The sequence below is a fragment of the Mixophyes fleayi genome, chromosome 2 (genome assembly GCF_038048845.1).
Source record: "Mixophyes fleayi isolate aMixFle1 chromosome 2, aMixFle1.hap1, whole genome shotgun sequence".
Taxonomy (NCBI): domain Eukaryota; kingdom Metazoa; phylum Chordata; class Amphibia; order Anura; family Limnodynastidae; genus Mixophyes; species Mixophyes fleayi.
The window spans coordinates 41,873,817-41,897,459 of NC_134403.1; the positions used below are offsets into that span (position 1 = coordinate 41,873,817).

The 23,643-nt window shown below is 41.2% G+C and overlaps 1 protein-coding gene across 1 annotated transcript in view; it reads left to right on the forward strand.

Moving 5' to 3' along the window:
• Window positions 1–23,643, forward strand: part of MICU2 (mitochondrial calcium uptake 2) — a 194,164-nt gene that overhangs the window by 104,440 nt on the left and 66,081 nt on the right. The window lies entirely within an intron of this gene.

A 23,643-nucleotide genomic window follows, 5' to 3' on the forward strand; every position in this document is an offset into this window, starting at 1 on the left:
AGAATCGCTGCGCCCGGCTTCCTCCTATTGCCGGGACGCAGCTCTGAAGCGTCTGCTGGTTGCCCCGGCAACGGCCGGGTTATGGCTGGAAATGACGTCCCGGTCGCCATGGCGACGGCCGGGACGGGGGTGAGTGAGTCACGGCGGCTGGGCACCGCCGCGGCTCGTAACAGTTACATGGTAGAGCGAGTAGGGTCCCACAATGGCAAAAATAAATAGTAGTGTTCTATAGCTCCTGGGAAACTGATTAGTGTCAAACTCCTATTTATTTAAAATACAGTTCTTACAAGTGTCAGAGCTATTATCTAGAAACCTGTTACTTAGAAGGTTCTGAAAACCAGAAAGACGAAACAAAAGTGAATAGGTGCTGGTGTAGAGTAATGTCATCCACACAACATCATCAGTGAGCACTTTCTCCTGCAGTAATTATAAGACGCACTACTAAACCGTTTAATGAGTAGGGAATAGTTAGGTGCAATGTAGGGACAGATGTAAGGTTAAATATTAAATTTATAGTTTAGACATTGTGCTGTAAAACAATATAGATATATAGATTCCCATCTCCGTGAGATGTTTTATGCTTGGTAAAGCTAAAGTGAATACTGATTGGTAAAACCATATACATATTATATTTTATGACTTTTATCACTTGGGCACTGTTCCATCAGAAATTAAGTTAGTTGATCAAATACTGTTATGCGTAGATGGAGACATAGATAAACAAATAACGTAATAATGAACCATAAAGGTTATAGTGTCATTTAAAAAGAATATTAATATTGCATTTTGCTGCGGCCCATCATTTCCTTTTCACTGACCTTTTTCCTCCTTTTCTGCTCATACTGTAGTTAGAACATGTCGGTGACACGTGTTTGTGTTTGGTTATTATTTTTTGAGTCATGCTTGTCCTAGTCACCCAAAAATAGCATCCTCAACATTATGTGTTTGCAGGTCTAATTTATTTGTTCATATCCATAAAATAATGATTGTAATTCTTGCTATCTTGCACATTGACGTGGCCTTGTGACATGGATACTTTAAATAACGTAGGTAGAGGAGTTCATATGGCACACTAGGCAGAGGGTAGGGTAATAAAATATCTAAAGGCATCATTCTCTTCCTTTCCCGTCAGATTGATTGCCCACGTCCTGCAGTCTGTTTTATTGGCAGGTTACTGTGTGCATTACCACTTATATGAACATTCTCTCTTGCTTTCCAATACCTCAGTGATGAGTAAGCTGATCGATGCGATCTTCTGTTACTATGTTTATTTTTTAAAAAAAGAGCCATATCATATTAAGTCTTCGCTTAATTTAACAGCTTTTTAGATAAGATTATTGTATTTTCCCTCGGGTCTGACGTTAATAGGCACAGAGTAAGTGAGAATGCTGTACGGTTATACCCTTCCCCCAAATACAAACATTCCTTCAAACTGGTACCAGGCACCACTAGATCTGCATTGTCATTAGTATTGTATGCAGTGTCTCCATCTGTCCATCCGACTTCTATAGCCAGAAGTGACGGGGAGCTTTGTTGCACCTGTAAAAAGTATGGTTCATTTTATGAAGAAATAAATGTATAGATACATTTTTAATATATATGAAACAATCTTCTTAACATTTTTTTTTAATATAGGCGGGTACAGCCTTGCGCTATATATCTATTTACCTTTATGTTAAAGACCATCTGGATCAACCAGATACTGGATACATGTGTTCTTTGATGTAGGATGTCTTTTAATAAACTGTTATTTCACTCTCAGCTATTCCTCTAGTGACCAGTGCTTGTTTGTGGATTGGAGAATTTGATGAGTTATATTCATTAGTTGGGCACTGGAATTATAGAATCTACTATACTGGTTTTTATTTTCTCTTTCTAAGGTGGACGCGAGTTCCGCAGTCCTGTCACTAGTTCCTAGTGAATTGAGCTGAATTTTCCTTTTGGTCTCCGTGATCTCACTAGATCTTGAATTGAAAGGCTGAATATTGTTAGTTCCGTCTACAAAATTGCTGCCTCCACATGTACGTAGGTGACTTGTCCTCTTTAAAGGTTTTCTTTTGCATGTTAAGGGGAAAAGAAGCAATTTGATTGCCTAAGGGCGATAAATGTACTGTCATTCATCAACCAGCTAAAAATAATTCTAAATATGTGCAAGTATTCAGCAAGCTAACCCAGTCAATTCATATTGCTTAGCGGTAATTGTTAACATAAATTTGATGTGCTTCCAGTGCAAGATTTCTTACAATGAAACATGACTAGTCTAGAAAATGGCATCAGTCAACCAACCACTGCTCCAAGCCTTTTAAGTTGTGCCAGAGAATTATACAAAAATCATTATATTTTGGAAAAAAAGACTGGAAGCAATTCAAGTTTTAAAAAACATAATTTCCGTATTTGAGAATCTGCAAAGCTCTGAAATATGATTGTGTTGCATGTACTTATTGTACCTACAGCGGTGCTCCTTGGTACTGGAACTGGTTGTGAAAAGGCTATTTGGCAATACGCTGTATTCTGTTTGTTTTTGGACATATTTGCCTATATTGATTGGAGATGAACCACCTCCTGTAGATATCTGTGAATTACTCTTTCTCGGTGCAAATTATTGCGAAATGTATGTTCCTGAAGTGAGTGAGATACAGATAAAAATATGATTTGAATTTTATGTAGTTTTGAGACTACTGATATTGTACCCAAAAATACAGTTTGTCGTCAGTTGGATAGTTTTTGGGTATGCTCTTAATTCTAGCCAGCAGACTGGCCTTAAAATGAGCAAATGCCGGAGCAGTCAGATATCTGACAGCGGACAGGTTATTTTCCGGCATGCTAAAAATATGAATTGGCAAAAGCTATTAGGGACAAATCAGCTTGGTCAGCACTGAGTGATATAGTCACTTGCCCAGAAACCGTGAGCGTCCTGATCTGTTTGACTTTGCTACCCATGTTTATGGTTAAATTGTAAATAGATTGCTCTGAATTCAGCTAATATGTAAGTTGCATAATAAAGCACATACTTTAATACAAATTAATAAAAATCTGAATATTTAAGATTGCTTGTGGTACATTGTATTTCTGCACATAACAAATACACACTTTCACACATAACAAATACACACTTTCACACAAATAACAAACACACTACATAAATGTCATCTCCACCGAACATCTTGGCACTCCATGGCCACCGAATATGGATGGTGACCATGTTCTGGCATCCTACACGGCCATCTTCCGACTGCACAATTTGTGTCGCATTGTTTCCAGCCATTTGACCACAGTGCGGCACAATCGTGGCTAAGTGGTTAGCACTTCTGCCTCACAGCATTGGGGTCATGAGTTCAATTCCCGACCATGGCCTTATCTGTGAGGAGTTTGTATGTTATCCCCATGTTTGCGTGGGTTTCCTCCAGGTGCTCCGGTTTCCTCCCACACTCCAAAAACATACTGGTAGGTTAATTGGCTGCTATCAAATTGACCCTAGTCGCTCTCTCTCTCTCTCTGTCTGTGTCTGTGTCTGTGTCTGTGTCTGTGTCTGTGTCTGTGTGTGTGTGTGTGTTAGGGAATTTAGACTGTAAGCTCCAATGGGGCAGGGACTGATGTGAGTGAGATCTCTGTACAGCGCTGCGGAATTAGTGGCACTATATAAATAAATGATGATAAATCAGATTTGTCCAATCTAAGCACACATGCGTTGCTCAGTTGAGGCAGCTTGGTTTACCCAATGCATCGGCACCTTTTATAGGTCTAGTGTGTGGATGGAAAAATGATCTCCCCCACAGTGATAGCCCTATGCTACATAGATTTATCATTAATAAAGTTCCAAAAATGTTTCATATATAAATGTGTAATTTTATGTATTGGAAGAATTTACTGTATATAAGCATATCAACTTTGTGAAATCGGATGGCCACGTACAATTCCCCAATACATTTCACACCAATTACATCAAATGTAGTCTTTATCATGAATTAGATAACCAAATTTAATCTCATCCCCAATCTTCGTTTTCAGTATCTTTTTATTTCTTCTTTGCAACCTTTCTGTTTTTATGTGTATGTGAATTGATTTATTTGGTCAGAAGGACTTGGGGCTCATTAAAGCAAGAGTTTTCTTGCATTGAGTTCCAAACAAGAGAATGTAAAAATCTGCCTATTCTGGGGGTTAGAGGGTTTTAACATTATCCCAAATGCCTTTAGTCTGTTTGACAGTACAAGAAATGAAAGTGGTTATGACACTTAAAAATATAATATATACTAAATCTCCTACCTGTATAGTAGTCCTAGTAATCATTATGAGACTTCAAAGCTAGTCCTTCCCAGACATTGGTTCATGGAGAACACTGTTGGTGATCTTTAAGGGGCTAGCAGACCAAGTATGAATTAACTCATTTGCACTAGTGTATAGTTTACATCATTCAGAGGTTGCTTGAGACAGTGGGATATCATTACTTCCAATCAAATTGCACGATTTGATTTAAAAGACAGAACAGAACCAACATCCTCAAACATTCCCTTGAGAAAGTCCGGTTGGATGAAACGCATTGGGTCACTCCCCTTAAATATCACGTGTACATGAAGTACAGTGTCATCGGACATGCGTTCCACGGTGGAACACACGCTATGCCTATTGCCGACGGTCGGCACTTTCAGGAGCTCCACTCTCACTTATTGGAACACAGCCCTACAGACCACCTGCAAATGCCAGTACTTCTGCTTTTCCTACATGATGTATCAACGCAAGTATTATTGACCAACCACCACTCTAAAAGCGGGATTCATAAAAACAATCCTATGCACTGACTGCACCATTTATCTATGCATTGGAACATATACTTTCTGTCTGTCACAATCTCGATATCCATGGATTATAAAACCGTTACGACATACATCTGACCTCTTATTTAGCTCTTGGAGGAATAATTATATTGAGCAAACCATTGGATACCTTATTAATTGGATTTCACAATTTGTGTGGAAACCTACATCTAAGTTTTATCAGGTTTTATATTTACTTTGCAATAATGTGTTGCTGGGTTTACACAGATTTTATATTGTTTACCCATTTTATCAAGATTATATTTACCATGTAATAACGTATTGTTGTGTTTTAACAGTGTTTATATTGTTTACCCTGTTTTTATCCGGATATATTGACCCATTAAATTATTTCTATTTATGCATTTATCCTCCTTATGTATTATAGGCTGAACCATTGTAATCGTGAGTTTACATGATCATGTTTAGTCAATGAGCGCTCTACAACCTTTTGTTCTAGCCTATAAGGGAGGGAGACCCTTGTTGTGTGCTGCTCTTGTGCTAATGGAATAGAGCGCAGTCCCTTAATAATTTTCTAACAGATCACATGCAAAACCTTAAAGTATTTGCGTCTTAACAACAATTAATAGAGAGAGCTAGAACTGTGTTTCTTCCTAGGATTTAGTAAAATGGAGTAGAGTAAAATGGAGTTTAGGGTGGCTGGAAGAAAATCTTTACGGATAGGTGTTATTTGGTTACCAAGGACATTGACTGATAAGGCCAGAATACTATGCCACCTCCATAGATGGACAGCACGGTGGCTCAGTGATTAGCACTTCTGCCTCACAGCACCGGGGTCATGAGTTCGATTCTCGACTGCGGCCTTATCTGTGTGGAGTTTGTATGTTCTTCCCGTGTTTGCGTGAGTTTCCTCCTGGTGCTCTGATTTCCTCCCACGCTCCAAAAACATACTGGTACTTGATTGGCTGCTATCAAATTGACCCTAGTCTCTGTTTGTGTGTGTTAGGGAATTTAGACTAGGCTCCAATGGGGCAGGAACTGAGTGAGTTTATATAAATAGTTGATGATGATGACTGTGTTCCATAAGGGTTTCATATCGCTTGCATGGAGTACCATTGTTTACTCCAACTGCCCATTAAGCTGTCCTACAGCCAGGCTGGTGTGGCAGAAGCAGCATATTTCTGTTGCTCTTAAACAGTCAGGAAAACAATCCTAGAGTCTGGAGTCATTTAGCAAATGAGTGATGCCATGAGTTATAAGTCTCGGGTGGGAAAAAAATCAGAGCCTGCCTGGTTATTTGTTTTAAGTCATCAAGCTCCACATAGATGTTTGTAACCTGATGTCTCCTCTCCAGTTAATAGCTATGAAGAGTTTGTCTTATGTATGCTGACCCTCGTTTCCTCCTCTTTTTTTAGAATAATATACAACAACTTTCTCTAATTCTAGTAACCGTGGTCACTGCATGTGTCTGTGATCATTTTGTCCAGGAGTACTTGATACGGTTCTCTGTGAGCTTTGCTAGTTATATTGTACTGAACATGAGTCTCTCAAATTCAGTAGGATTGTAATATGATCATGTTCATTGGTCATGTGATCTTGGTGGGCGTATTGTCCGGTGTCACTATAATGTCTTAGTTTGTTGGTTTTTGTTTTGTTGTTTTTTTTATTTGTGAATAGTGGTAGGGTACATTGTTTATTCTTCATCTCTGGCTTATTCATGTGATGTGGACAGGGAAACAACTGAAAGCTAATCCGTTCATTTTAGGACATTTTCGTGCTGATCTTGCTGGAAGCAGGGTCCTGTCCACTCGTGTGTTTGTGGAAGTGAGGGCAGGGCTGCATAAAACTGCAATGTCCTAATGCGAGCAAGAAGCCACCGACTGACAGTGAAGAGGGAAAGAGCAAGATCCTCAACAGCACAGCAGTGTGAGACTCTGGTCACACTGGAGTGATGAAACATAGGAGTGACTGGATCACATATATATACCTTATGGTATAAATTTATTTAAAGGAAATAGCGCAGGGCGCGTATTTATTTTATTGCACATGCACTTATTTTTGATATTGTGTATATTTTGAGATAGGAAATCGTTATTTCTGAGACCAGGGTAGAAATTTCGTATTTTCTGTTTTAACCTTTCTAAAGCAAATACCTTATTTCTGATGTATATATCTGATACATTAAGTCTTTGTTTTGAAAGCCTAATGCATATCTTGGTGTAAAGAAATGCTTTGTTTGGGGTTGTACCTGTCTTTGGGAATGTGTATTCTGCGACTGTCTAAAGAAAGGATTCATGTTGATTGGAATTTTTGATGTGTGAGGTCTTTTGAAGGCAGACTACTAGATTTTCTGTGTCTAAAAACAAGATGCAGGACATATCACAGATAAGTGTAAATATGGTTTGCTTTACAATGCATGTAAATCTATGTTTTGGTAAACAGGGTACATCCTGATTCTAAAAATAGCCTGTGTCCAAATTTGTATAAAAAGCACTGTCTTGTACACTGAAATGTATCATTCTGATGTTCCATCTGACCTGACCACTGATACCTTTAATCAGTGGAACTGTCCTTGTCAGGACACCTGAGCAAAATAAAACATCACTCTTTGCCTCAAGACCCTGCTTGACAACATCTTCAATATTGCTGTAATCCTGTGACCTGCAGATTAGACCCTAAATTTAATCCGTTCACTGGTTGTTTGAGGTTGGACCCAGCACTCAAATACCACCGCTCTGCCGCTACCCTGAAGCTCTGGTCAGTGTGACAGGCCAGGGGGGATCCATCCACAGCAACCCTGATCCATAGTAAGAGGTCCGGAGTTACCAGCCCAAGTGTACCAGCACAGGAGTACACTAGCAGTGAGAGTTACCCAGAAGGTACGTGGTTCTGAACACCATAAAGGAGCGCAGTGGAGGCAGCATTGTAACTGCGGAAAGAGGGCGCATTTGGGATAATGTAAGGTAACGGTGGCAAAGTAAGCCCAGTCGCTTCCCAGCAACAACAGACAGGGTGGCATAGGTGGTCCATCCTGTCACATGTATGAGTGAGATTCTGTTAAATCGACAATTTTTGGCGATATTTACGGGCCGATTCAAATCGGCACATTGATACAGTTACCCCATGGTGTTGAATGTACCTTTGTATAGAGATTTGATTTTTAGGTTTGTTGCACCTTTAACACTTGCCTGATTTTGTCACTTAAGTCATTGTGTTCCATAATTTGAAGCAGACTTGTCTCTGAAAGCTAGACCTCCCTAAATAATAATATGACATGAGTGCTTCTGGTGGAAATTATTGAATATAGTTTACTAAAAGTCAGAGCTACTACAAAGGCATTGATCCTCAGTTAATTAAACAGTTAAGAGCCCATTGTGCTTAAAAATGCCTGACTGGTTCAGTGGCTCCATTTTTTGGGTTTACCACAGCTAGAGAAAGAGAGGGGGGATATTGGGGGCACATTTTACAGGAGCTGCAGTTATGGAATTTGCTTCACTTACTGATGTTTCACAAGGAACAGTCGCTAATGTGCTGTTGGCATGGATGTAATTATCTGAGCAATTTGGGATAAAAGCAGATGCCCCTAAGCTGTCATGCAAGTTCTTTGCTTTTCCATGCAAGGCAAAATAGACAAGTTATTCCTCGTCAGCTAGTACAGAAGAGGTTAATGTCCATTACAGTCCATTTATCAAGATAGTCTATGGTGTGGTTACTATATTGAAATCCCTTTCTCCATCTTAAAATTAGAGATGCTCAGGCTCGGTTCCCCGAGAACCAAACACACCTGAACTTAGCTGATCCGAGTACCGAGCCGACCCCTCAGAATTGAAAACGAGTCAAAACATCATCGTTATGTCGTCAGATCTCGGATCTAGCGAGCTTTGGATTCTATAAGTTTCGCCCTTCACGGCGATCCAGTGCCATTTCACAGAGGGACACAGTAGGGGTAGCACAGTTCTTGGCAGTCTCTAGTGCAGTTGGGCAGCGTCATAGGTTGAAAAAGAGGTGGGGTGGCAATGTTGTTCAAAGTCTCCAGTGACATTCAGGAGAGCTCCTTTGCTAATTGTCATAGTTGAAATAGAAATAATAGGTCTGGCAGTCTTGGTCTTCTAAATCTGCAATGACATTGTACTGTGTTATCAAAATGGATTTACAGCAGTACGCAGAAGACCAGGAGCACCTAGCAGCTGCTGGCACCAGTTATGATGATAGTAATCCCTCTACGTCATCTTGCTAAAGCCTATGTTAAAGTGCATAGTGTCAGGGAAACAAAAATGTAAAAAAACACTGCAGATGTGTGCATGAACAGCTCAAGTGAAGTCTGTGATACACAAATTGAGGATGCCACTTTGGAATTGCAACAGGGTGAGGGGGATATTTGTGTAGCTGACGAGGGCGCTAATGGGGATGTTGATGAGGATGATGTTTGTGTAAGTCCTGCCCCAGTGAAAGCAGTTATTGCACGTGATAAGAAGAAGGCCATTGTGATGCATAAGGCCAAAAAATCCACCTCTTATGTGTGGAATTATTTTTATAATTATTTTTTACACACTGTACACTTAACCACAGATATCTGGACAAGCGGAACTGAGCAAACTAAAGATTATATGACTGTGAGAGCCCACTGGGTTAGTGATTCACCTTCACCAGCAGAACAGCAGCAGCATGTACCCAAGTACTTCACATTTTTCAGAAGCAGGCTACTCTCTGTATCACTGGCTTCACTAAGAGGCATACAGCTGACAATCTGTCACATAAATTAAGGGATGTCATTACAACATGGCTTATCCCTCTTGGACTCTCCTCAGGATATGTCATTTCTGATAACGACATCAATATTGTGAAGCAATTACAGCTGGGTGAATTCCATCACATTCCCTGTTTTGCTCACACAATAAACTTGGTGGTGCAGATCTTTTTAAAAAATGACATGGCTGTGCAGGAGATGCTGTCTGTGGCCCGTAAAATATGTGGACAGTTCTAGCATTCGGCAACAGCGTGTAGGAGATTGCACCAGCTACAAGAGCAATTTAAATTGCCCTGCCACCAACTGAAGCAAGAGGTGGTGACCAGATGGAATTCCACCCTGTATATGTATATGTGTAAGCGGATGGAGGAACAGCGAAAAGCCATCCACGCTTACTCCACAAGCCATGACATTGGAAAAGGAGGGGGGATGTATTCTACTCAAGCAAAGTGGAGAATACTTTCCGCGTTGTGCAAGGTGCTGAAACTATTCAAAGTGGTCACCTGTGAAGTGAGTTTTGACACTGCTAGCTTGAGTCAAGTGATTCCCTTAATTAGACTTTTGGTAAAGCAGCTTGAGAAACTGAAGGAGGAGATGAATCAAAGCAATTACAGTAAGTATGTCAGACTTTGTAGATCAAGTACTTTTTTCGCATCGCCAGGATCCAAGAGTTATCAAAATCTTGAAATCGGATCACTTCATTTTGGTGACTGTGCTTGATCCTCGGTTTAAGAGCTATGTCTTCTCTTTGTTTCCAACTGACCCAGAGATGCAAGGAGCTCCTGGTGAGCAAGATGACAGCTCAAGTGTTATGTGACAGGACGACGTCTCCTCCTTCAGTTTCTCACTCAACTGCGGCTAGGAAAAAACTTTCCCAAGAGACCCAAGGATGTTGCATATGACTCGGCACAACATTTTGACATCTGGGGGTAAATATATCATACCCTGGTTTTTTTTATCTTGCAGAGGATGGGCATCTTTGCAGCTAAAATTTAAAGGGGCGATGGCTTGTAAAGGCAAGTGCTGCGAAGACGCTGATCTCCCGCGAGATGAAAAAACCGGGGTATGATACATTTACCACCTGGTCTGGTCTAAAAGAACTCCAACTGATCCTACTATCAACTTCCAAAGAATGGTGGAGGATTATTTTCACGACAGCATAGAAATAGACACATCAGACAGTTCCTTTTCATACTGGGAGGAAAAAAAGGGAATTTGGAGACCCATGTACCAGCTTGCAATGCACTGCCTAAGCTGCCCACCCTCCACTGTGTACTCGGAAAGCGTTTTCAGCACAGCCGGGAACCTTATCAACGATCGGCATAGGAGGCTACTTCTTCAAAATGTGGAAAAGATGATGTTTATCAACATGAACTACATCTTCCATGAGGAAGGCCCTGCCCGCCAATTACATCAAAATACTGAGGCTTCTGTAATGGTGGATTCCAGCGGTGATGAATTAATAATATGTGAGGATGATGTACAAACTGATGAGGGTGAGGATGAGGACAACATCATCTTGCCACAGTAGAGTTCATTAGCAGCACTGTTACCTTAGTTGCCTTAAGCCCATTGTTACCTTGTTTTGTGGGGGCCCAAACAAACCAAGCACATCAGCCTCAAAAGTGGCACTCCTTGTCACTGAAGTGCTTGGTTTGTTAAAGTGTGCATGTCCTTTTTAAAATCCAACATAAGGGTGGGTGGGAGGGCCCAAAGACAATTTCATCTTTCACCACTTTTCCTTTCAGCTACCGCTGTGTGCCAATGTTACCTACATGTGCTATATACTGTTGTGTGCTTTGCAAAAATCTTAGACACCCATTGATGATGCAGATGACAACATTTTGACATCTGGTCTTGTCTACTGTAAAAGAATTGACCAGAATTAGTGACACCTCTGCTGTAACTCCACCTGATCCTACTTTCAACTATCAACATCCAAAGAATGGTGGAGGATTATTTTTATTTTTTTTGAATGGTATAAAGACAACAGGTTTATTAACAAAGAACAACGTTGCTTGCAGAAGTAATGTAAGCATGAATGTCTAAATAGACGTGTATCTGTATTACTTTCCACTTTGCTGCTATTTCATCAGTATTGCACAAAGTGTTTGCCATCTGCACTTTACGTCAAAGGTACCTAACTATATTATAATTTTTTGTGAATTGGAGCTGATTCGAAGCTCAGTGATGAACTTGCTTTTTGCTGTGAATTACAATGGCTCTTTTTAGAGCATTGTCTGGCACCCTGGATTGGGCTGGGTCTGATAAAAGCACGCATCCCGGGGGGGTCAGCGCTCCTTGGCATGTGTTAGCTGTAGAATTACCACAGTTATCCAAGGAACGAGTGGAGCGATCAAATGAACCATAACTGATTTCATGATCCAAGGACAATTCCATCTTGCACCACTTTTCTATTCTGCCACTGCTGTGTGGGAATGTTTCCTAGATGTGCTATGAACTGCCATGTGTTTGTGTCATTGCTCTGTCGCTTAGCATCCAGCCAGGTCGCTGCAGTCTTTAACCTAAAGCGTATGAAAATAATATTGTGACCTGTGAGGTGGTCAAAATTGACTGCAAATGACTTGAAATTAGTGTTATTGAGGTTAATAATAATGTAGGGGGAGAAAAAGCAAATATGTGTGATTTTACCCCCAAAAAAAAAGAGATTTTAGAAAATAATAGGGATTCAAAACCAAAACATGGGGGGCAGTGAACATCTCTACTTAAATTTCACTTTCACAATTAAAATGGTGTAAAGAACAGACAGTAAGCATTGGTAAACAGTCATACGATCAGACAATTCAACTTTCATCCTATTTTGTAGTAAACAAGTATAAGTTGCAGTGTTGTAGGATTCTGATTCTATTATGGTGTGGGTGCCTTTATGTGGTATGATTTATTTCTGCTTTTCCCCTCAGAGTGCAAGTATATATTTGTAAATACAAAGCATGTTGTCCTGATAGGGAGAGGAATGCTCCAGGAGGACAGTGCCCCCAACTATTCAACCCAATATAACACGTATATCAGGTTTTACGGTGGAACGTTAAACAATGTGTTCCACCACCATAAACAAAACATCAACTGATGGAAAATCCAGTGAAAGAATAACTGCTCAACCCTTCGGGAGAGTTCCATACACAGGTGGAATCTATAGCAAGATATTGGCCCACTTTATCATAACTTTACGAAATTTTGGCAATTTCGTAAAGTTATGCAACAGAAATATTTATCATCATCATCATCATCATCATCACCATTTATTTATATAGTGCCACTAATTCCGCAGCGCTGTACAGAGAACTCACTCACATCAGTCCCTGCCCGATTGGAGCTTACAGTCTAAATTCTCTAACACACACAGACAGAACAGACAAGGAAAGAGAGACTAGGGTCAATTTGATAGCAGCCAATTAGCCTACTAGTATGTTTTTGGAGTGTAGGAGGAAACCGCAGCACCCGGAGGAAACCCACACAAACACGGGGAGAACATACAAACTCCACAGAGATAAGACCATGGTCGGGAATTGAACTCATGACCCCAGTGAGGCTGTGATGCAGGAGTGCTAACCACTTAGCCACCGTGCTACCCCACGGTGGCTAAGTGAACCTCCCATAACCACAATCTAAGTAGCATAATAAGGGGCAAGCTCACACAGGCCTTTCAAAATGGTGCGATTATTCAACCTGGAAACCACAGCGTTCTCAAGCTTCATACTCTTTCAGCCTAATATTGACGTGATTGGCGCACTTTGTTTTACCGTCACATCAGGGCATATCCCTGTACCAAGCTGCATGTGGTATTTTGATGTCTGAATCACTCTGGTGTGACCGGGGAACAGCATTTCCCATTCACTGTAATGTTAGCTGATTGATCGTAACCTGGCTTTAGAAGGAGAAAAATTGCAGCGCTTTAAAACCTGTGAAACTTGCCCTAAATGATGCTTTATTACAGTGGCAGCTGGGGTGGACAACTATTAATGTGTATTCATTTTGCATAGGGAAAAGTCTATTCTAAATGCTTTGATGCACCTGCCTTGCAGCAGTCTCCTTGAGGATTGTATTCATATGTTGGCAGTGCCGTTTACACTAGCTGTACTGTAAAAGCATCATTTGAAAGCAGACCTTGAAGCTTGTAACGTAATGGGTTAAGCCTAATTGGGAGAACATTAGTAAATAGTTTCCCAGCACATAAATCTAATTGTCTAGGAATTCATGGTAGCAGGCAATTCTGTTATTTTTTATTTTTTGAAGCTTTAAAAACAACTTGACTGATCGTATTTGGGGTGTTCTCTGGTAGCTATTGATCTGGGAAGGCAATCTCAGGAATGTGTTTTTCCAGGAGTTGCATCTGGTTGCACTGACCTGCCAGCCGCCCGGACTCTTGGCTGACTCGCCTGCACGCTCTCCTCGCAGCACAAGGCTGTCTTTGAGTCTGGTGTGATTCCTCTGCTGCTAATACTCTTCTATGCCTGCTTGGATGTTCTTGAAAGCCGTTTCCCATAGCATTTAAGACTAGTGTTTACGCAGCCTATAAAAGCTATTTGGAAGGTATGAAACCGGAATAATAATACTTAATAGATATTTCCATATGCTTGACATAATAATGCGAGGAGAAGGTGATAAATGTCTGCTATGTATTGAACATTCTAATGTGATAAATAGGAAGATAATGTTGCAGAGGCAAATACTGAAATATTAAATGTAATAATTTGGGTTCATTTGGAGATTATATAGTAAACTTCTAGATGGCTGACATATTAAGATAAAGTATATTGCTATCTAGTAGTTTTTTTACAGCATCTATGTAAGCGACCCAACTGATTTAACAAATACAGTTCTCTTTCTTTATACCATATTGAAACTCATGCCAAAGTCAAGTTATATAGACATTGACATATTAATGAATGCCTGAGACTGAGGCGTGTAGGGCCTAGATTGGATATTCGACGGAGGCGTGTAGGGCCTCGATTGGATATTCGACGGAGGCGTGTAGGGCCTCGATTGGATATCAGACGGAGGCGTGCAGGGCCTAGATTGGATATCAGACGGAGGCGTGCAGGGCCTAGATTGGATATCAGACGGAGGCGTGCAGGGCCTAGATTGGATATCAGACGGAGGCGTGCAGGGCCTAGATTGGATATCAGACGGAGGCGTGCAGGGCCTAGATTGGATATCAGACGGAGGCGTGCAGGGCCTAGATTGGATATCAGACGGAGGCGTGCAGGGCCTAGATTGGATATCAGACGGAGGCGTGCAGGGCCTCGATTGGATATCAGACGGAGGCGTGCAGGGCCTAGATTGGATATCAGACGGAGGCGTGCAGGGCCTAGATTGGATATCAGACGGAGGCGTGCAGGGCCTAGATTGGATATCAGACGGAGGCGTGCAGGGCCTAGATTGGATATCAGACGGAGGCGTGCAGGGCCTAGATTGGATATCAGACGGAGGCGTGCAGGGCCTAGATAAGAGAGATATTTTGTGAGTTTGAAAATAGAGGCTCAAACCTTAACTATACGGATAGTCACAATCTCCACTTCCACCACATCCCAGAGGTGCTGTATTGGATTGGGCTCTGGTAACACTGGAGGCCAGTGGAGTACACTGAACTCATTGTCATGTTCATGAGACCAGCATGAGATGACATGTGCTTAGTGACATGGTGCGTTATCCTGCTGGAAGTAGCCATGAGAAGATGGATAGACTGTGGCCATAATGCATATAGTGAGCAACAATACTGAGGTAGGCTGTCACATTTAAACAATGGTCAAGTGGTATTAGGGGGCTTAATGTCTGCCAAGAAAACATTCCTCACACCATTAAACCACCATCACCAGCCTGACGCAAGGCAGGATCGATCCATGGATTAACGTGGTTTACACCAAATTCTGACCTTACCATCTACATGTCGAAGCAGAAATCAAGATTCGTAAGACCAGGTGACGTGTTTCCAGTCTTCAACTATACAGTTTTGTTGAGCCTGTGCCCACGGTAACCGCGGTTTCCTGTGCATAGCTGACAGGAGTGGAGCCCGGGGTGATCTGCTGGTTTAGAGCTGCTTGTTTGCATATCGCTGTTGTAACGTAAGGTTATTTGAGTTGCTGTCACCTTTCCTATCGGCATCGGCTTGAACCAGTCCGGTCATTCTCCAGTTCTCTCTCATTTAGCAGGATGTTTTCCCCCATAGAACCGCCGCTTACTGGATGTTTTTTCTTTTAAGTATTATTTTCTGTGAACCGTAGAGACTGTTGGGCATGAAAATCCCAGAAGATCAGCAGTTCCTGAGATACTCAAACCATCCCGTCTAGCACCAAGAATCATTCCACAGTCAAAGTCACTTAGATCACATTTTTTCCCCCATTCTTATATTTGACTGAACAACAACTAAACCTCTTGACCATGTCTGAAAGCCTTTATGCATTGAGGTTCTGCTATTTGATTGGCTCATTAGATATTTGCATTAACAAGCAGGTGTACCAAATAAAGTGGCCACTTAGTGTGCGTCTGTCTCCATCACTGAAGTAACAAAACGTTTACCTGCCTGTGTCATGTGAAAGAAATAAACTGGAAAACTCTAGGTTTTCTTCACTTTTGTCTGATATGACCTAGTCTGTAATAGAGAACAGCCATTTTTTTGGAGACCATAGTGCACGGAGACCTATGTAAATAGCTTTCCCACTATGGCTTCTGCATTGAAGGCAAACTTGTTTGTGACAATTGATTACCAAGTGGGGAGAAGTGGCAATATGACACACCGCTGTATACTGGCTCATGTCGACCACTGTATATTTATTAGTGCAGTGGTTCCCAAACTTTTTCAGTTTCCGGCACCCTTAGAGTCTCCATAATTTTTTCAAGACACCCCTCGAAAATAATTACAGAGCAGTCCTGTTTTATGAGTAGTCGGGTCAAAAAAACGTAATAAGTATTTAGGCCAGGACAGTTGTATGCAAAAATAATACACATATTAAAAAAAAAAAAACTTAAGCCGGCGGTGCCCGGGACCCAGCATCCTCCCTCCTCACTTGTCACTGAATGTCTGGCATGATGACATCACACCCGACATTCAGTCACCTCACTCCTTACCTCATTGGTGCTTACAGTCTAAATTCCCTAACACAAACCAGCATATATATATATATATGTCAACCCGTGCATGATACTCATGCATTCTAGTCCAATCAAGCTACTTAAGGTGTTAAAAAGGTTCTTGTCATGCATTTGGGCCTAGCCCAGGCCTCCTCAGGGGAAGAGCGTTACTTCCCGACGCAAGTGCCCTTTTTTAACGTGGTTTTGTCCACATGTCACCACCTCATCATTTTTCTCCATCACCTCATCCTTCATCTTCATCGCCACATCCTTCATCAAGCTACTTAAGGTGTTAAAAACTCCCCCCTGTCACCCCCGGCAACCACCAACCACTCCCAACTGTCACTTCTCCTTCAAGAAATATATAGGTCAGTGTATAACTCGGCCCAGCAGGTGGCGCTGCAGCTTGGTTGTTTGTTTTTCCACACGCCACTAGGCATTTATATAGTAGAGATATATATATATATATATATATATATATATATATATATATATATATATATATATATATATATATATATATATATATATATATATATATATATATATATATATATATATATATATATATATATATATATACACACACACACACACACACACACACACACACACACACACACACACACACACACACACACACACACACTGCGGCTGGCCATGACAAACTGTGGCACTCCAGGTGTTGTGAAACTACAAGTCCCAGTATACCTTGCAGTCTTTCGGCTGGTGGAGCATATTTAGGCTTGTAGTTTCATAACACTTGGACAGCCACAGGTTATCCAGGCCGGAACTAGGGTCACTTTTACTCAGTAGCAAATTAACCTATAAGTATGTATTTGGACTGTGGAAGGAGACCGGACCACCTGAAAGAAAACCCACACAAACACACTGAGAAAACAAACAAACCCCACACAGATAGAGGCAAGGCAGCAATGCTAACCACTGTGCCACCATGCTACTCCAGTATATATTAGGCCAAGGTAGGTTAGCTGACAATTTTTGATCTCTGCTAGATACTTGGCTGTGGAGAACAGGCTGCTTTCAGTTTAGTTGCTGACAAATCAAAAGAAAAATAGGGTAATTTTAATTGAAAGCCTTGTAAACTATGACAGGACATTATCTCACGTGTGTGAAGTCAGATGTCTGCTTCTTATCAAGTATATCTTCAAATCTGAATCTACAGAGTCAGATTGGGACTTTGATCTGTGCAGATTCACTGTCCTCAAAACAAGGTCAAAGCACATGAAACAATCTTCCCTGTTGCAGTAAGGAAAGTCTATCAAGGCTTCCTGCGTACTGTTCATAGGATGTAACCTTCCTGCAGAGTCATTACTGCAATACAAACACAAATAAAGCATTTTCCATGTAAGGCCCCAAGTGGCTGAAATTGATCCGTCTATGATGTACTGACAGATCTACTCAACAGAATAGATCTCCTACTATCTGTCCCGGAGATGCAGAAAATAGACATTTTGCCAATAACCTCTTCATTTTCCATGATAAGCACTTGAGTCTGTTAAAGAGAAAATAATCGAATGGGGTCTTTTTTATTTTATTATTTTTGAGAGAGGAATCTTTTAGATGTCTTAGTTCAAAATGGACACACTGCGCATGCGCACACCTTGCACCTCTAGTTAGAGATGCCCATATCCTACAGTTGGAGAGGGTTAGGGCATTAGTGTACAAGTACAGTAAGGGAGGGGCGTGCACACAAGTTAAGCAAGCCCTTTTTGCCATGCATTTAATTTTGAGTTGCACAGATCTGGAAATGCGTTGGCTGTGAGACACACATTTTGCACCTACTTAAACTGGCTTCAGGTTTTGGAAGTGATAATTGTTGCATCTTTGCTCCTGATTCGTTTATCCGGCAGATTTGAGGTTGCGTGTTTCTTTAGAGCCGCACAACTCAAAATACGGAGTAATCAGAACCCACTTTGTTCATATAGAAAGAGGACTCTAAATCAGATCCCTTGTCACCGTCTGCCCTCCTGTATGTCACAGCTTCTGGCACACACAACCACTCCAGGGTACTGAATGGGGATGTGAGAGGTCTCCTATCACTCACTGGGCAGAGAATACTCATTATATTGCACCTGTCACTGGCATTTAACAGTCCCTTAGTGCAGGTTGGAAATGCACCTAATAACTCATTAATTAATGGCCAAATTACAAAAACTATTAATTCAAATGACAAACATAATAATACGTTGAATCTTTTGTAAATAAAGTAACATTTTCTTTTGTGATTTTTTTTTTACTAGGTTAATCCTAAATACATTTTGCTGTGTAACCCTTAATAAATGCAAAGACAATGCTAAGGTGTTATATTTACCTGGTATATTCTATGTATTACTGTGGTCAGGTACTATATTAGTTCAGAGTAACCTCCTGTATGTTCCTACAATCTGGGGTTTTGCTGCATGTTGCAGTGTTCCTGGTGTAATAAGTGGTTACTAAGCTGCAAGTGTTGCTCTGCAGTATCCTGTGGTACAGCTCCTGTTCACCTGCTGGCAGTGCTGGCTGGTGACGCAAATCTCCCTCTGCTCTGAATCCCTGCCAGCCCTGGCATCTTCCCAAGAGTGTACATAAGCTCTGCTGATTTCCTCAGAGATGCTCTAAATAAAGCAGGACATTGACACAAGGTCCCAGCATATGCATTATCTGTACCCTTGCTTCTATGGACATGATAAAGGCAAAATACTCAAAAATCAGTATTAATACTGTCTGATAGTAAGTGAATTGATCATCCTTGCTACAGTATAGTCAAATATGTACATTGTGATAAATGCTTTTTTACACTTGCTACTGTTGTCTGTCTCTATTTTGTTTTTATGGCGCCATTGCACGCACGTTTAACGCCCTGTATATCGGCCAGGTGTGATGGCATCATTGCACCTGGCCAGGTGCCTTCACTTAAGTCCCTCTGCACATGTGAGACTGAGTTCTGCACAGCACCACCAGAGGTCTCTCTACATAAGTCTTTGAGGGATTCCCATGTAATTGCCAGATATCCCCTCACCCGAGATGACCTCATTTGTGGGGGTGGGAAAGACTGTTAATCCTTCAAAGCTGTAAAACATATAAAGCTGCATGCATAGTTGCCAATTCCGCTTATAGCAAGCGGAATTGGGCTTCTTTTTTTCCGGAGTTGCGGGTATTTTTGGGCTGCCGCGGGTAGCTTGTTTTTGGGCTTGGACACGTTCTCTAAGTCCTCAGGCTGCATAATAGTTTTTTTTGGGGGGGGGGTTTTGTGATTGGTGCATTCAGTTTTGTTTTTTTGGTGGGCGGGTTGTGCAGAGAATTCCTCCAATAAAGTGGCACTTTTGTGGGTGGGCGGAGTCAGAGGAGGACGTGGAATAAATCACAGGAAGACGGATCTACAGCAACCTACTGCAATAAGTGGTGAGTCTGGTGACAGACACGATCGATGGACTTTTAGCAGGTAACACTGCTATATAACACCCTCCCCTCCCATTCAGTAAGCTGCTCATGTCAGAAGACTGCTTTCAGTGCACTATTTTATACTGTTATATCATGGGGCTGTGTGGGATAGACATACCAGTGTCCTAAATTACAGCATTTGTGTTTTCATTTGCCATATCAGTGTATAAATGTGTCCTCTTGTGTTTATAAAGGTTTCCTAAATGGAGATTCAGTGTAAAAATTAGTGTTATAGAAAAGGACGGTCCCCTGTAAGTTGGGATTTTTAGGATTGGTTTGGTCTTGTTTTGGGCTTGTTTTTCACTAAGCGGTTTCTAGTTTTTCATTTGGCAACTCGGTCTGCTTTGCCTATGACATTCTTATGAGAAGTGTTTTGCTAAAGGTACCTTTTGTGCTTGCACAGCGGCATGTCCTTTTATATGTATTTCATAAACAGCCCTTTTTTTGGTGGGCGGGGGGGGCTGGGTATAAAGGTCATGGGTTCGATGACATCTGGGGGCCACAGTAGTTCATCCATGGCCCCATCTGTGCCAGATTACAGGCAGGGGAAAGGTACTGCACAAGCTAATAGCGTCTTATTGTTCCTCACACTCACCCCCCTCAGGCTGTGGGTACAAGCTCTCTGCCTAATGGGATCCCCCCAAGAAGCCGTTACATTGGGGATAGAGATCCCTCTCAGCAGCCATACCTGTTTAATAGAGACGTCAATGAAGATTGGTGCACAGAAAAAGGTTTTATAACCCATAGCAGCAAAATGGATTGTAGCAGTCATTTTCCTGTTCCACTCTAGAAAATGAAAAGAAACATGATTAATAGCCATAAGTCACTGCGCTTTTTTATTTTTTGTATACAAGTTTACATAAGTGTCCTCATTTTTCTTTGCAAGGACATTTCCCAGCACTGCATCCTGGGAATTATAGTGCAGCTGTCTGTGCGAATGCTGTCATCCAACGTACACACACTTAATATTATCTACGGAGCTGCGGATTCTGTCGCGCCTTATAAATAAACTATGATGATGATGAATATGAACAGATTAGATGATCTCTAATAAAGCTGGCATAGCTAAAATGAGCCTCACAAAGGAATCATGAAGATGCTTAATTTAAGTACTTAATATTATTTGCAGTGTGGGGAGGAGTTAGATTGATATTGATCATCTTGGATTCATTTTGGACTATGTACAGAAATTTGGTGATATTTGTTTTACTTAATATTCATTTTGTAAGATTGATATTGGGAGAGATGTAAATGGATAATGTTGAGAGCATAATATTAATGCTCTGTTAATGGGGGTGGGCTACGCAATGGTGAAGTCAAGTTTACCACTCTAATGTAAGGCTATGTGGTAAACGTTTACAGATATTAGAGGGTGCCTGTAAGTATTTATGTACATGAGTGGGCACTTGGTAGATCCGTACAGAGATTAGGGGCACATGTTTACAGACTTTAGTGGTAGTTGCTCAATGTTTCTGCAGCCCTGATCTATGCACATCATTAAACAGCTCTCTATCTATATACACACAATCCACGATGCGGGTGCATTCTGTAAGAGCGAAGACCTCTTAGTGCCTAAAGTGTGCCCCTACATCTTGGATTGTGTGTTGTACTTTCAGTCACAGCAGTGTAACAGCTTTAATATATTTATAAATTAGGGTGTGCAGACCATCCCCCCTTGAAATTATATAGCTAGATATAATGTACTTTAATGAGTCCCAATAAGACATGGAATTGAAGCAGAGTAAAAGTAGTTGCCTGTGCAGGTTGGGTAGCTCCATAAGGGCAGCACGGTGGCTAAGTGGTTAGTACTTCTGCCTCACAGCACTGGGGACATGAGATCAATTTACAACCATGGCCTTATCTGTGTGGAGTTTGCATGTTCTCCCCATGTTTGCATGGGTTTCCTCCGGATACTCTGGTTTCCTCCCACACTCCTAAATAAAACATACTATTAGTTTAATTGGCTGCTGTTAAATTGACTTTAGTCTCACTTAGTCTCTGTAACGGTATCTTAGGGAATTTAGACTGTAAGCTTCAATGGGGCAGAGACTGATATGAGTGAGTTCTCTGTACAGCGCTGCAGAATTAGTGGCGCTATATAAATAGATGATGATGATCATCTAGAAATGCAATGTTTATAAGTGCTGAATTGCTCCCATAGTGGTGCATGGAAATGTTCCTCCACAGCACACAAGAGCGCTTCACTTGTAAGATGCTGTGTGTAACGTCTTCAGAGCCGAAGGTAAAGGAGCAGCCGCTCAATATTTATTAACAAGGTACAATGCGACGGTAACAAAAGCACAGTACAGTGTGTTTATGAAGTATCCCTGTATATGGATACAAGCCTGGGCGTCCTGACTGTCTAGTCTTCCAGCTGTGAACCTGAGTGCACCGTGCCACTTACTTGTTTTCAGACTATCCAACGTTGACATACACAGGTGGACTCTTAGGAATAAAGCTGAAGATCTAGAATATGTGGTGAGATGCCCAAAAGGCTTCATCAGAATGCATTTATTCATCCCAAGCTATTACACAGCCATTCTTGTTGTAATGGCATTTCATGTACATATCTCTGTTGTTGTTATGTATGTCAGTCTGAAGCCTTCTGACCAGCAATGTTATTGCTGCAATGGAATGTTGTAATCCTCCATCAGCGCTGGAGGGGGCAGCTGTACACAACTATGTCCTAGTGCACAATATCCGTCTCTGAGCATTACTCAGGCTGTACGTACTTTTACAGCAGATGCTGTGAAAGTTGGGTTTAATTGTATTAAAATAGCGTCAAAATGATCAATAGCTTACATAAGGCTGAATTCATTCCTTGGCTTCTGATATAAGAATCATAAAAGTCACAATTAATGCAGCTTTGCATACTTACGAAAGTTATTCAGTCATCAGAATATAGAGTCCAGTGACAGAACACTGGACTCTGTATAGATTGCAACACATCAAATAATAACTCATTCAAAAATACTGAGAGTAACCTAATGAAGTGGAACTACTAATTTACATTGGAAAAGTATTTAATGCGGAAAATGTAAAATGAAGAAAAAAGTGTCAAAACGAAACCAGAAATCCCATAATTTTTTTACAATACAGCAGCATTGTGAAACATTATGAGCAGTTTAATTAATTCACATCTAGAATACGTTGTTTCTCTAACAATTTTTGTTCACAACATGACTCATTGTAAACAGCTTTTTGACCGTCCGCCCTACAGAAACATCTTCAAATTTCAGCGAAGCGTGACAGGACATTTCCTTTCAAGATGGTGGCTGACATGTTTCCTGACTAGTAATGTGCCTGGGAGCTGCTTGATTCACTTCATCACCATTTCATCATCACCATTTATTTATACATCACCACTAATTCCGCAGCGCTGTACAGAGAACTCATTCACATCAGTCCCTGCCCCATTGGAGCTTACAATCTAAATTCCCTAATATAGATACACACAGACATGGTCGGGAATTGAACTCGTGTCCCCAGTGCTGAGAGGCAGTAGTGCTAACCACTTTGCCACCCTACTGCCCACACTTCACTTCTCATTGCCCATTGATTAGAATACTGCAGTTAGTTTGATGACTGTTG